Raw genomic sequence first — 8685 nt, 5'->3', positions numbered from 1 at the left:
GAATACGTACGGCTCGCCCCATCGGTGCTCAGTCGCCTGCTTTAATTGGCCCACAGAGGTTTTTGGTGGAGCGGGAGGCTGCAGGCAAAGTGAGGGGGGGCACTGACATGTCAGAACCGTGCTGTTAGAGCTCCGTGCAGATGCACAGGCTTCCATTCACCACAAAGTTTAAATGCACCTTTCTTTTGCCCCATCTGCTTCCTTTAAATTTTTTTTTTTTTTTTTTACTGGCAAAGAGCTACATGATGACAGTTTAAACCCCTGAAACACTCGGCTCAATGGGGAAAAATGTTCTATTTATTTATTAGTGATATAAAGAACGAGGATCCGTCAATGTTCATCAAGCAAGTGCTGGCATGGCCGTGAGCTTTCCCACACTGGACGGTGAGAAGAGGCAGTTTAGACTTTAGTCCCACAGATGTTTTTCTTTCTTTTTTAAAAAAAAAAAGGGTAAATGAACATTTCTGCCATCACAACACAAAGATCTAACTCAGGTGAGCATTCAGACCCACCTGAGCGCTGCAGAAAGCTCCGCTTCCTGTTACACCCCAACTTCAGCATGGAGCTGACGTGCGCTATACGGCCTCCTCAAAATGTGGCTGTGGCCGCATCACAGCTAATATCCAGGCAGATAAAAACGGAAAGGTCAGGCTCATCATCTAATCAAACATCCATTTATGTGCATTATGTAAATTGGAGGCCCAGTTCTGCAGCGACACTGATGTGCGCAGGTTCCCGCCCAGCTGCCACAACCTCGGAAATCAGCTCATTTGTAAACCGAACCTTCTCTTTAGGGTAATAACACCCTTATATTCATCGGTCTCATCACCCCAGACCGCCCGAGCAAAGGGTCGCCATCCTTTTAATGTGCAGAAACATACAAAAATAATAATCTCTGCTCCTTAAACTGTATTTCTATTTGTATATGACAAGACTTGTATGATCAGTCAGGATCATCAGTTATCCTTTCAGTCAATTACTTTTCTCTACTGGAGGTTTTTACTCTTGATTTATGGGTGTTATTTGCTCTCGTGGCAACAAATACCTGAAACTTTGGCACCTGAAACCTGGAAGAAAAGACATGACATCAATAATGAGGGACGATGTGTCGCCTAATCCCATTTTTAAAAATGGCATCGTTAAAAACCCATTTAAAACCAGAGTTTTCTGTCAATGGCGGCATTTCTCCTCACTTTAACACGGACAAATTGGCTGAATTTTTCTGCTCAATCATGAGAAGGAACTTTGTCCGGCTCAAGGTTTCTCCGTGTCAACAAGGATATTTTGGTTTGGATTTTGTTGTTTTTTCAGTCCACTATTGGGTGAAACTGCTTGTTTGTAAAAACAGCTTGAAAGAATGCGTCCTTCATGGGAAGGGAGGGGGGGTATTCTTCATCCCACCACCAGAGGGCAGTCTCCAACCCACTCAGCTTCTCAATAATTCTACTCTCAGCATTAGACGTACAGCTCTGTCCTCGGGATAGTAATTTGTTCTCCCCATGTGTGTGTGTGTATGTGTGTGTGTGGGCTCTCTTTGGCAACTCAGGTGTGAGCTGTTGTTCTATACGTTAGCCCTGCCATTATATGGCAACTTGTCCACCTCCTCTGACCCCCCCTTTACAGAATTAAACATTGGTTGATGGCTGGGAAAACGGAATTATACATAATATTAGATCTGTCAATCATATCCCATCCTCCGAATATCCCCTGGCCTCACTGTTGAGGGTCTGCCAGTGGAACCAGTACTGGTTCACATGTCCTTTTCACTCAGAAGACATCAGATCACATCTCCAGCTTCCCTCCTTCTCACGGTCCAATCAGGCAGAAAGGATGGCGAAGAGCCGGAGGCTTTGAGGTTCTAAAAAAGACAGAAACAAGGACAAAAATAAAGACATCGGCAGGTGTGGAAGGACTGGAGAGACGGAAAGTGAGGCTATAGCGAGAGAGAGTGCCAGAAAAAGCAGCAGACAAAGAAATGACTGACGTGGAGTACCGCCGCTCTGCCGCCTGGGCCCAATTAGAATGCCATTATGGAATTGCTGTAATGACGCATTATCGAGCGTGCCGTCCTCCTGATCTAACTGGTGAAGTCGCGCCGGTCCCATTCCTCCCTCGGCTGCGGATCGAGACAATGAGCAGGAACAAAGGCAGCGTGTGGGTGAAATTTATTATGCCAGAGGTTGCCGTGCAGATTAGGATCCCACCTGCAAGGCCAGGAGGACCAGAAAACTTAAGCACCGCTCTCCTGTGCTGCCATGTCTCAGCAGGGACCTTTAAAATTTATTTTAGCCTTTGGTTTTGCACCCATGTCGCTATTTTTGATTTTTTGGGGGGAATTCTTTGAAGTGTTTGCTTTTAATTAAATCAGGACTCGGCTTTGTTCTCTTTTATTAAGGAGGAATATTGATCGACTGCAGCGTCCCATCTGTGGGATTAGAGTCTTTACTTCAAATGTGCTGAATGAGAGGACGGGACAGAAGATCTGAGGACCATGAACTAGAGGGGGACGAGAGGTTTGGGATTGGTGGTCATCACACTCTATTTGCCTCTGGGTTTATGTCCTCTGTCTTCTGTCCCTCACAGGCTCCTTGTGTGACCTCATGGAGGCATCATTTAGAACTGAAGAAAAAGTCTCTCACTATGCGTGTCTATTTCTTATCACTTCTGTCTCTACTCAGGTATGAAAGCGCTGTAGATGGACTCAAAAACACACAGCAGGAGTGAAGGAAAATGGAAAGAAAATGAACATTTTTCAATTTCAAAATACATAATGTGGTAAAACACAATTCCAGTGTGCTGATCTCAGATTATATTTCCATCTTTTGGGTCTTTTCCTGTTTGCATTTGCACCATTTGCACTGTGTGAAGACACGTCTGTGTTTCTGGACCTCCCCAATCTCCACAAAGAGGGGTGAAGACGGTTTCTCACATTGTGCACATCTGGCCCGAGTTTACATCTCCAAATAGTCTTAGAAACCCATTTCCACTTCCTGTGATGCAAACACACCAAGGAGAAGGTACATCTAGTAGGAGCAACCAGAGCTTTGGAGTTCCTCCTGCGTGAGAAGGATCTCAAAACACTCCATTTTCCTTTTTAATACCACAATAATCATTTCATTTCCAGAAAATACGATAGCCCCCAGTTTAAATGTGTGTGTCATAACAAAAAAATTAAGATAATGAGTTAATCCACATGGATGCTGGTGTCAGATGTTGCTGCTCAAGTCATCAATATGAGGGATATCATAACTGTGAGTGTACACTCATTTATGCAAATGCACAAACAGATGTGAGAATGTTGCAGAGGATACGGCAACAGAGAAAACCATAATAACCGAGGAGCCTGATTAAATATTTAAAACCTACATTCTTTCCCCTCACAGTGTGTGTTTTAGCGTCTGGAATCTCCGAGTCCACTGGCTCAGTGCAATAAAGAGCTGCTCAAGGAAACTGTTACCCAGGGAGCCACAGTTCAGGGTCCCTGCACTTGTTCGGCATCCCGGCTGGTAAAATATGTGGCTAGAAGGAGAGGCCGCCACACGCTACAGGCTGTCTCTTTAATTCTCATTATGTCTCTCAGATACTGCTGCCAGCGCCCTGCAGGCCTGACACTAAATAAGCTGTCGTGTATGAGGCGTTCAGAAGAATAACATCCCATTTCTGTGTCGCAGCGACTGGTGCAGGAAAGAGGATCAGACCAGACCAGCGATATTCAGATCAAAGCACGTCAGATCAGGCTCGTTCAGATCAAACTACTGCGTGTAATACAGTAGATCAGTAGATCGGACTTGATCAGATAGGAGTGCATGGGATAAGGTCCAATCAGACTACATAAAGGGAGAAGAGATCGGATTAGACAACATCCAATCAGACCATAACAGAGCTGATTGGATGAGGCTCCTTCAAACCAGATTTGATCAGGTAAGAGGAGATCAGATCAGACCAGTTACATTCATATCCCAGCATATCGGATTAGATCCGATCAGACAAGGCAGATTGGAACAAATTGGACCAGATCAGACCTACATTTACATCGGAGCATACCACGTTAGGTCTGACCAGTTAAAACTAGGAGAAATGAGACAACATCAAATAAAAGCACACCAGTCTTGACTGGAGCAGAGCACTTCAGGTTGAACTGGACTAGATCAGTAAAGAGTATAAAGAGATTAGATCAGAGTCCACAACAGATTAGGGCCAATGGGACTAGATCAGACCAGGCTGTCAGGTACAGTAGATCAGATCAGACCTATACATTAGACTAATTGCTACAAACCGTAACGCTACACAGATAAAGAGAATGCAAATTCCCCGTGTGGTTGCACAAACACTGAGTGATTCACAACGTTTGGACAGTCGGCGCTCAAACAGAAAGAAATAAAAATGGAGAAGCGACAATCAACCAACAGCCCCCCTGCTGCTAGTTTGCTGATGACTCATGTTCTCAAATGTTTCCTCTCAGAACTTAACTGTGCTTTTCATGTAAATGACCATGAGCGCTGGAACGCAACGTGCGTCGGTAGAGAGCCACGAGGAGTTGCTCAGGTTAAAGCCATTTGGAGAAGTGGCACCTTCTCCTCAGCCTGTAATTTGCAGGTCAGCCAGACAGACAGGAAGACAGACAGGCAGACAGGCAGGCAGGCAGGCAGACAGCCAGCCAGACAGGCAGGCAGGCAGGCAGGCAGACAGACAGACAGACAGGCAGGCAGGCAGACAGGCAGACAGACAGGCAGACAGACAGGCAGGAAGACAGACAGACAGACAGACAGGCAGACAGACAGGCAGACAGACAGACAGACAGACAGGCAGACAGACAGGCAGACAGACAGACAGACAGACAGACAGACAGACAGGCAGGCAGGCAGACAGGCAGACAGACAGGCAGGAAGACAGACAGACAGGAAGACAGACAGACAGTTCTCATCTGTATTTCGGACATGCACCACTGGAGCCCCTAATTACTTGCATGAGCTTGTGCTGCAGCCACACATGACGAGGCCTCGCTGCTCCTCCACATCTCAGTCAGATCCACATCTCATACGCCACCACCACAGCAACAATAACAACAACAATAACAACAACAACTAAGTCAGATCAGTGCAAACGGGACCAGATCAGTTTAAATCAGACCAGATCAGGCCACATCAGATCAGACAGCAGCAGACCCATGCTGGTCATGTCTTACTGTTGGCGAGTGCTCTGAGATGTTTGTAGTGGTATTGTCACATTCCTTTCTTGTTTCCCCACCTGAAAACATTAAAGAGGATTACTGGACTCCTTTGTGCTGCGTGAATGACCACACTGGTCGAGCAGGTCTTCACTGGCTCTCTTCTAATTCCATGGTTCCAAACTTTGACAGTCGTATTTCTAAAGCTATCACTGGATGCAAATCAGCTGGAAACTGTCTCTCTTGGGATGAGACATAATGAGATTCACTGAGAACAATCTCCAAGATCATTTCTATTCGTCCGTAAAGCGTCTGAGCAGTTTTCATCCATCTACCACATGCATGAATTCAGCAGCTCAGCAGGTGTAAAGCCAGTAAGATGCTGCTGCTTGAATCCGGTTGGTCTTCTGTCAGGAGCAAACACACACTTATTCAATCAATAAATGTGATTATTTTATGAAGCCCATACGTGAAACCCTTCCATCATTCCAAACCCAGTTATTCTCTCTGGATTACTGCAGCTCCCAGCTTTTACCCCATCACTGAACTGCTGCTCCAAACAAGACCAGACTGTTGCCTCGGGCAGAGGAGCGGCCATGGACACAAAACCTCTCCAGATAGAAGGACCAGGCGTGACCTACTGCGGCTCTCATATCTCTCCTGCTCTCCCCCTGGCAATGGAAATGCATGCCGCACTTTTTCATTGGATTTGATGTCAGCGGTCAGGAACAATAATGTGGTAAACAGCGTGTAGCTCACTGAAGGGCTGCCCAAGGGGAAAAAAGGCTTAAAAAGGAAAAAACTTTGCTGTTAAGTTTTACTGTGAGGAGAAGAGGAGGAGGATGGTTTGATTGTGCGAGATGCAGCCTTCACCAAGGGAGATAATAGATGGTCGCTCTCCCTGCTTTTGTTTCGTGATGCATCATCGGAGCAGCCACATGCTGAGAAGAAGAACAAAACGCTCCTGGTTATACAAATGGCAAATATAAGGAAATCAAATCTAAGGAAATACACATTTATACATTGAAGTAGAAAACAATTAGTATTAGTTAAGACAATACTTAAATATAACCGCAGCACGCATCATGCTTGCTCCACATTGCTGCTGCACGTCTTTTGCGAAAGACATTCTCATCCGTCCAAAACCTCCCTCTAAATTCTTCAGACTGTGAGAAAAGACGTTCCCACACTGCCCCAGTCTGTCTACGGGGAGTCATTCCACTCGCCTGTTCTGGATCTGCAACCAACCCAGCATTAAGCTCCTGCTCCCGTTCCCTCTCTGCCTTCATGCGAGTCATTCCAGCGCTCTTCTACGGCCTGATCACCCGGTACCGACCCTGCCTGTTTTTGACCTTCTGTCTCTGTCCCTGAGTTCATGGGGATCTCCTCTGGGTTCTGTTTGCTCGTGGCCGGCCAGGCTTCTGCTGCTCGGTTTGCTCCGCCGGCGCGCCCGGATCTTCTTCCCGAGCAGCGTTTGGGTCCGACTGCTCTGCCCGTTTCACACACGTCCACATTAACCACCCCCACTCCCAGTACCCATCCCCAGATACCGACACCAGAGGCGGAGGTTCTTCACGGATCACGCATCGAGAACATGCAAGAACTTCCAGGGTGCCGGAAGCTTTGTTATGTTTGTGCATAAACTGGATATATAAGCTGGAGAATCTTTGTTTCTGCTGTTTCAGCGTTGCAGTGGGAGCGGTGCCGTCCTTGGCCGTATTGTCTCTCATAGCATTTCCTTTGATCCTTTGTTCAGAGATCAGAAGAAAGGTACCACATGAATAAACTTCCCTCATAAACTGCTTTGCTTTCCGAGCAGAGGGAAGTCCGTCCGTGAGTGTTCTGTTCCTGCCAGCACCACCACACGCCACATTTGCATGTGCGATTGATACGATCCGAGCAACTATCTCCAATACTAATTCCACCTAATCACATTATCCTGATGAGTTTAGGCCATGAGCTGATCCCATAGCGCTGCTGCTTTTTGTGCTTAATGACCTGTCTGCAATTTAGAGACCAAAGCGTCTCCGCGGCAAAAGACCGGCTGCTGCGCTCTGTCTTCATTCTGAAGCTCTTCCCTTTTTGTCCCGTCATTTACATTAATAAACCAAAACCCAGCAGCAATTTCACAAAAACTAATTAATACCCAAAAGCCGTCTGAGCCGCGAACACATTTCACAGCACGCCAACTCTGGGCTCGTCACCTACTCCGCTTTTACGATCTTATGCAGCCCAGATTTATAAACTCTGACCATCATTTCCACAACCGCCCTTGATTGGCGCAGAGAGGAAGCCTGTTAGGCCGGGTCGGGATCCCGCAGGATTTATCGACGCGGCGTGCAGACAGCCTCTTACCCCCCCTGAGCTGAGCAATGCGTGTGAGACGGCACACGGCGAGGGACATTCAGGCCACAAAGGGCCAGCTGCTGCTGCAATTGCCCGGGCTGTTTTGTGAAACTGAGGGCTGATTCATGCTGGCAAATTGATTCATTTCTTGGACTGATAAGCACCCTTTTCTTTCTTTTTTGGGAGGGGGGGGGGGGCAGGTATGCTGCAAAGGCTTTGACGAGTGCAGGTAAAAAAGGGTCTTCTCTGCTGTGTTGGAAGGTTACAGGAAAAGTAGCAATTTAAAATGTGGAGCAGCCAAATTCTGTTGTGTTTAACAGCTGTTTTCAGCAATGCAGCTATTTTTACACTCTAATCTGGGAAGATTATTGCTGTGATTGCTGCTGCCGTGTACCTGCGCATGTGGCAACGTATGTGCACAGCATGTGTCTATCTGCTTTAAGGAACATTGCTGCCAAGGTGGGAGGGGGGCAATTGACTGGCTCTTATCAGCAACAGGCAGTCCATAGCAACAAACCAGGTGGTGGAATAGGCTTTTAGAAGTCCACTGGATGAACTTATAGAGTGGATTTCCCACTGAATTCTCACCCCAGCTCCAGGCTGTGCTGCATATTTTAACCAAGGGTTGCAGAGAAACAGTGTCTGCTGCCTGTATGCCTGCATGTGGGCATGTTGTTTGAGATTCCAGACAAATCCCTCATTAAGCTGAGCCGCCCCAAGTCTCACCTTTTCTGAAATCCCTCAACCTCCTCAGCAAGACAGTTTTTGAGAGACAGGCACAGCCAGTTCTGAATGAACGGCTTCAAATGTCAGCCTCCACCTGTATTCTGCCAGCGCTGGGTTCAGTTCAGACTCCAGAGGTTAAAATAATGCCTTTTAAAAATTGATTTTGCCTCATTAGGAGGATGGTTTGAGTGGGCCTCTGCTGCCTGATATCCTTGCAAACTTCCCAGCAGCTCTCCAGCTGACTTTAGTCTGCACTGCTTCATTAATTCATTAACGAGCCTCTATGGAGGAACCGTCCTGTCTCAAGGACCTCAAACGCACCACGGTTTTGCTTCAGATGACTCAGATGTGCTGGGAACTTTTGGGTTTTTATTGTCCTCTATCTATCTATCTATCTATCTATCTATCTATCTATCTATCTATCTATCTATCTATCTATCTATCTA

At 46.6% G+C, this 8685-nt stretch overlaps 1 long non-coding RNA gene across 3 annotated transcripts; it reads right to left on the bottom strand.

Annotated features, from left to right (window-relative positions):
• Positions 1–289: 289 nt before the first annotated feature.
• Positions 290–5049, bottom strand: LOC115247281 (uncharacterized). Of its 3 annotated transcripts, XR_003886336.1 has the most exons (4): positions 1985–2177; positions 1718–1858; positions 513–616; positions 290–430 (listed from the first exon to the last, which is right to left on the bottom strand). It is a non-coding gene; the product is annotated as an uncharacterized lncRNA (long non-coding RNA). The 3 variants fall into 3 exon arrangements; XR_003886337.1 differs by lacking the exon at positions 1985–2177 and adding an exon at positions 4963–5049 and having other exon boundaries at positions 513–1858; XR_003886335.1 differs by having other exon boundaries at positions 513–1858.
• Positions 5050–8685: the final 3636 nt, after the last annotated feature.

This window comes from Takifugu rubripes, chromosome 20, assembly GCF_901000725.2.
Source record: "Takifugu rubripes chromosome 20, fTakRub1.2, whole genome shotgun sequence".
Classification (NCBI taxonomy): Eukaryota; Metazoa; Chordata; class Actinopteri; order Tetraodontiformes; family Tetraodontidae; genus Takifugu; species Takifugu rubripes.
This window is presented reverse-complemented; position numbering and strand designations above follow the sequence as displayed.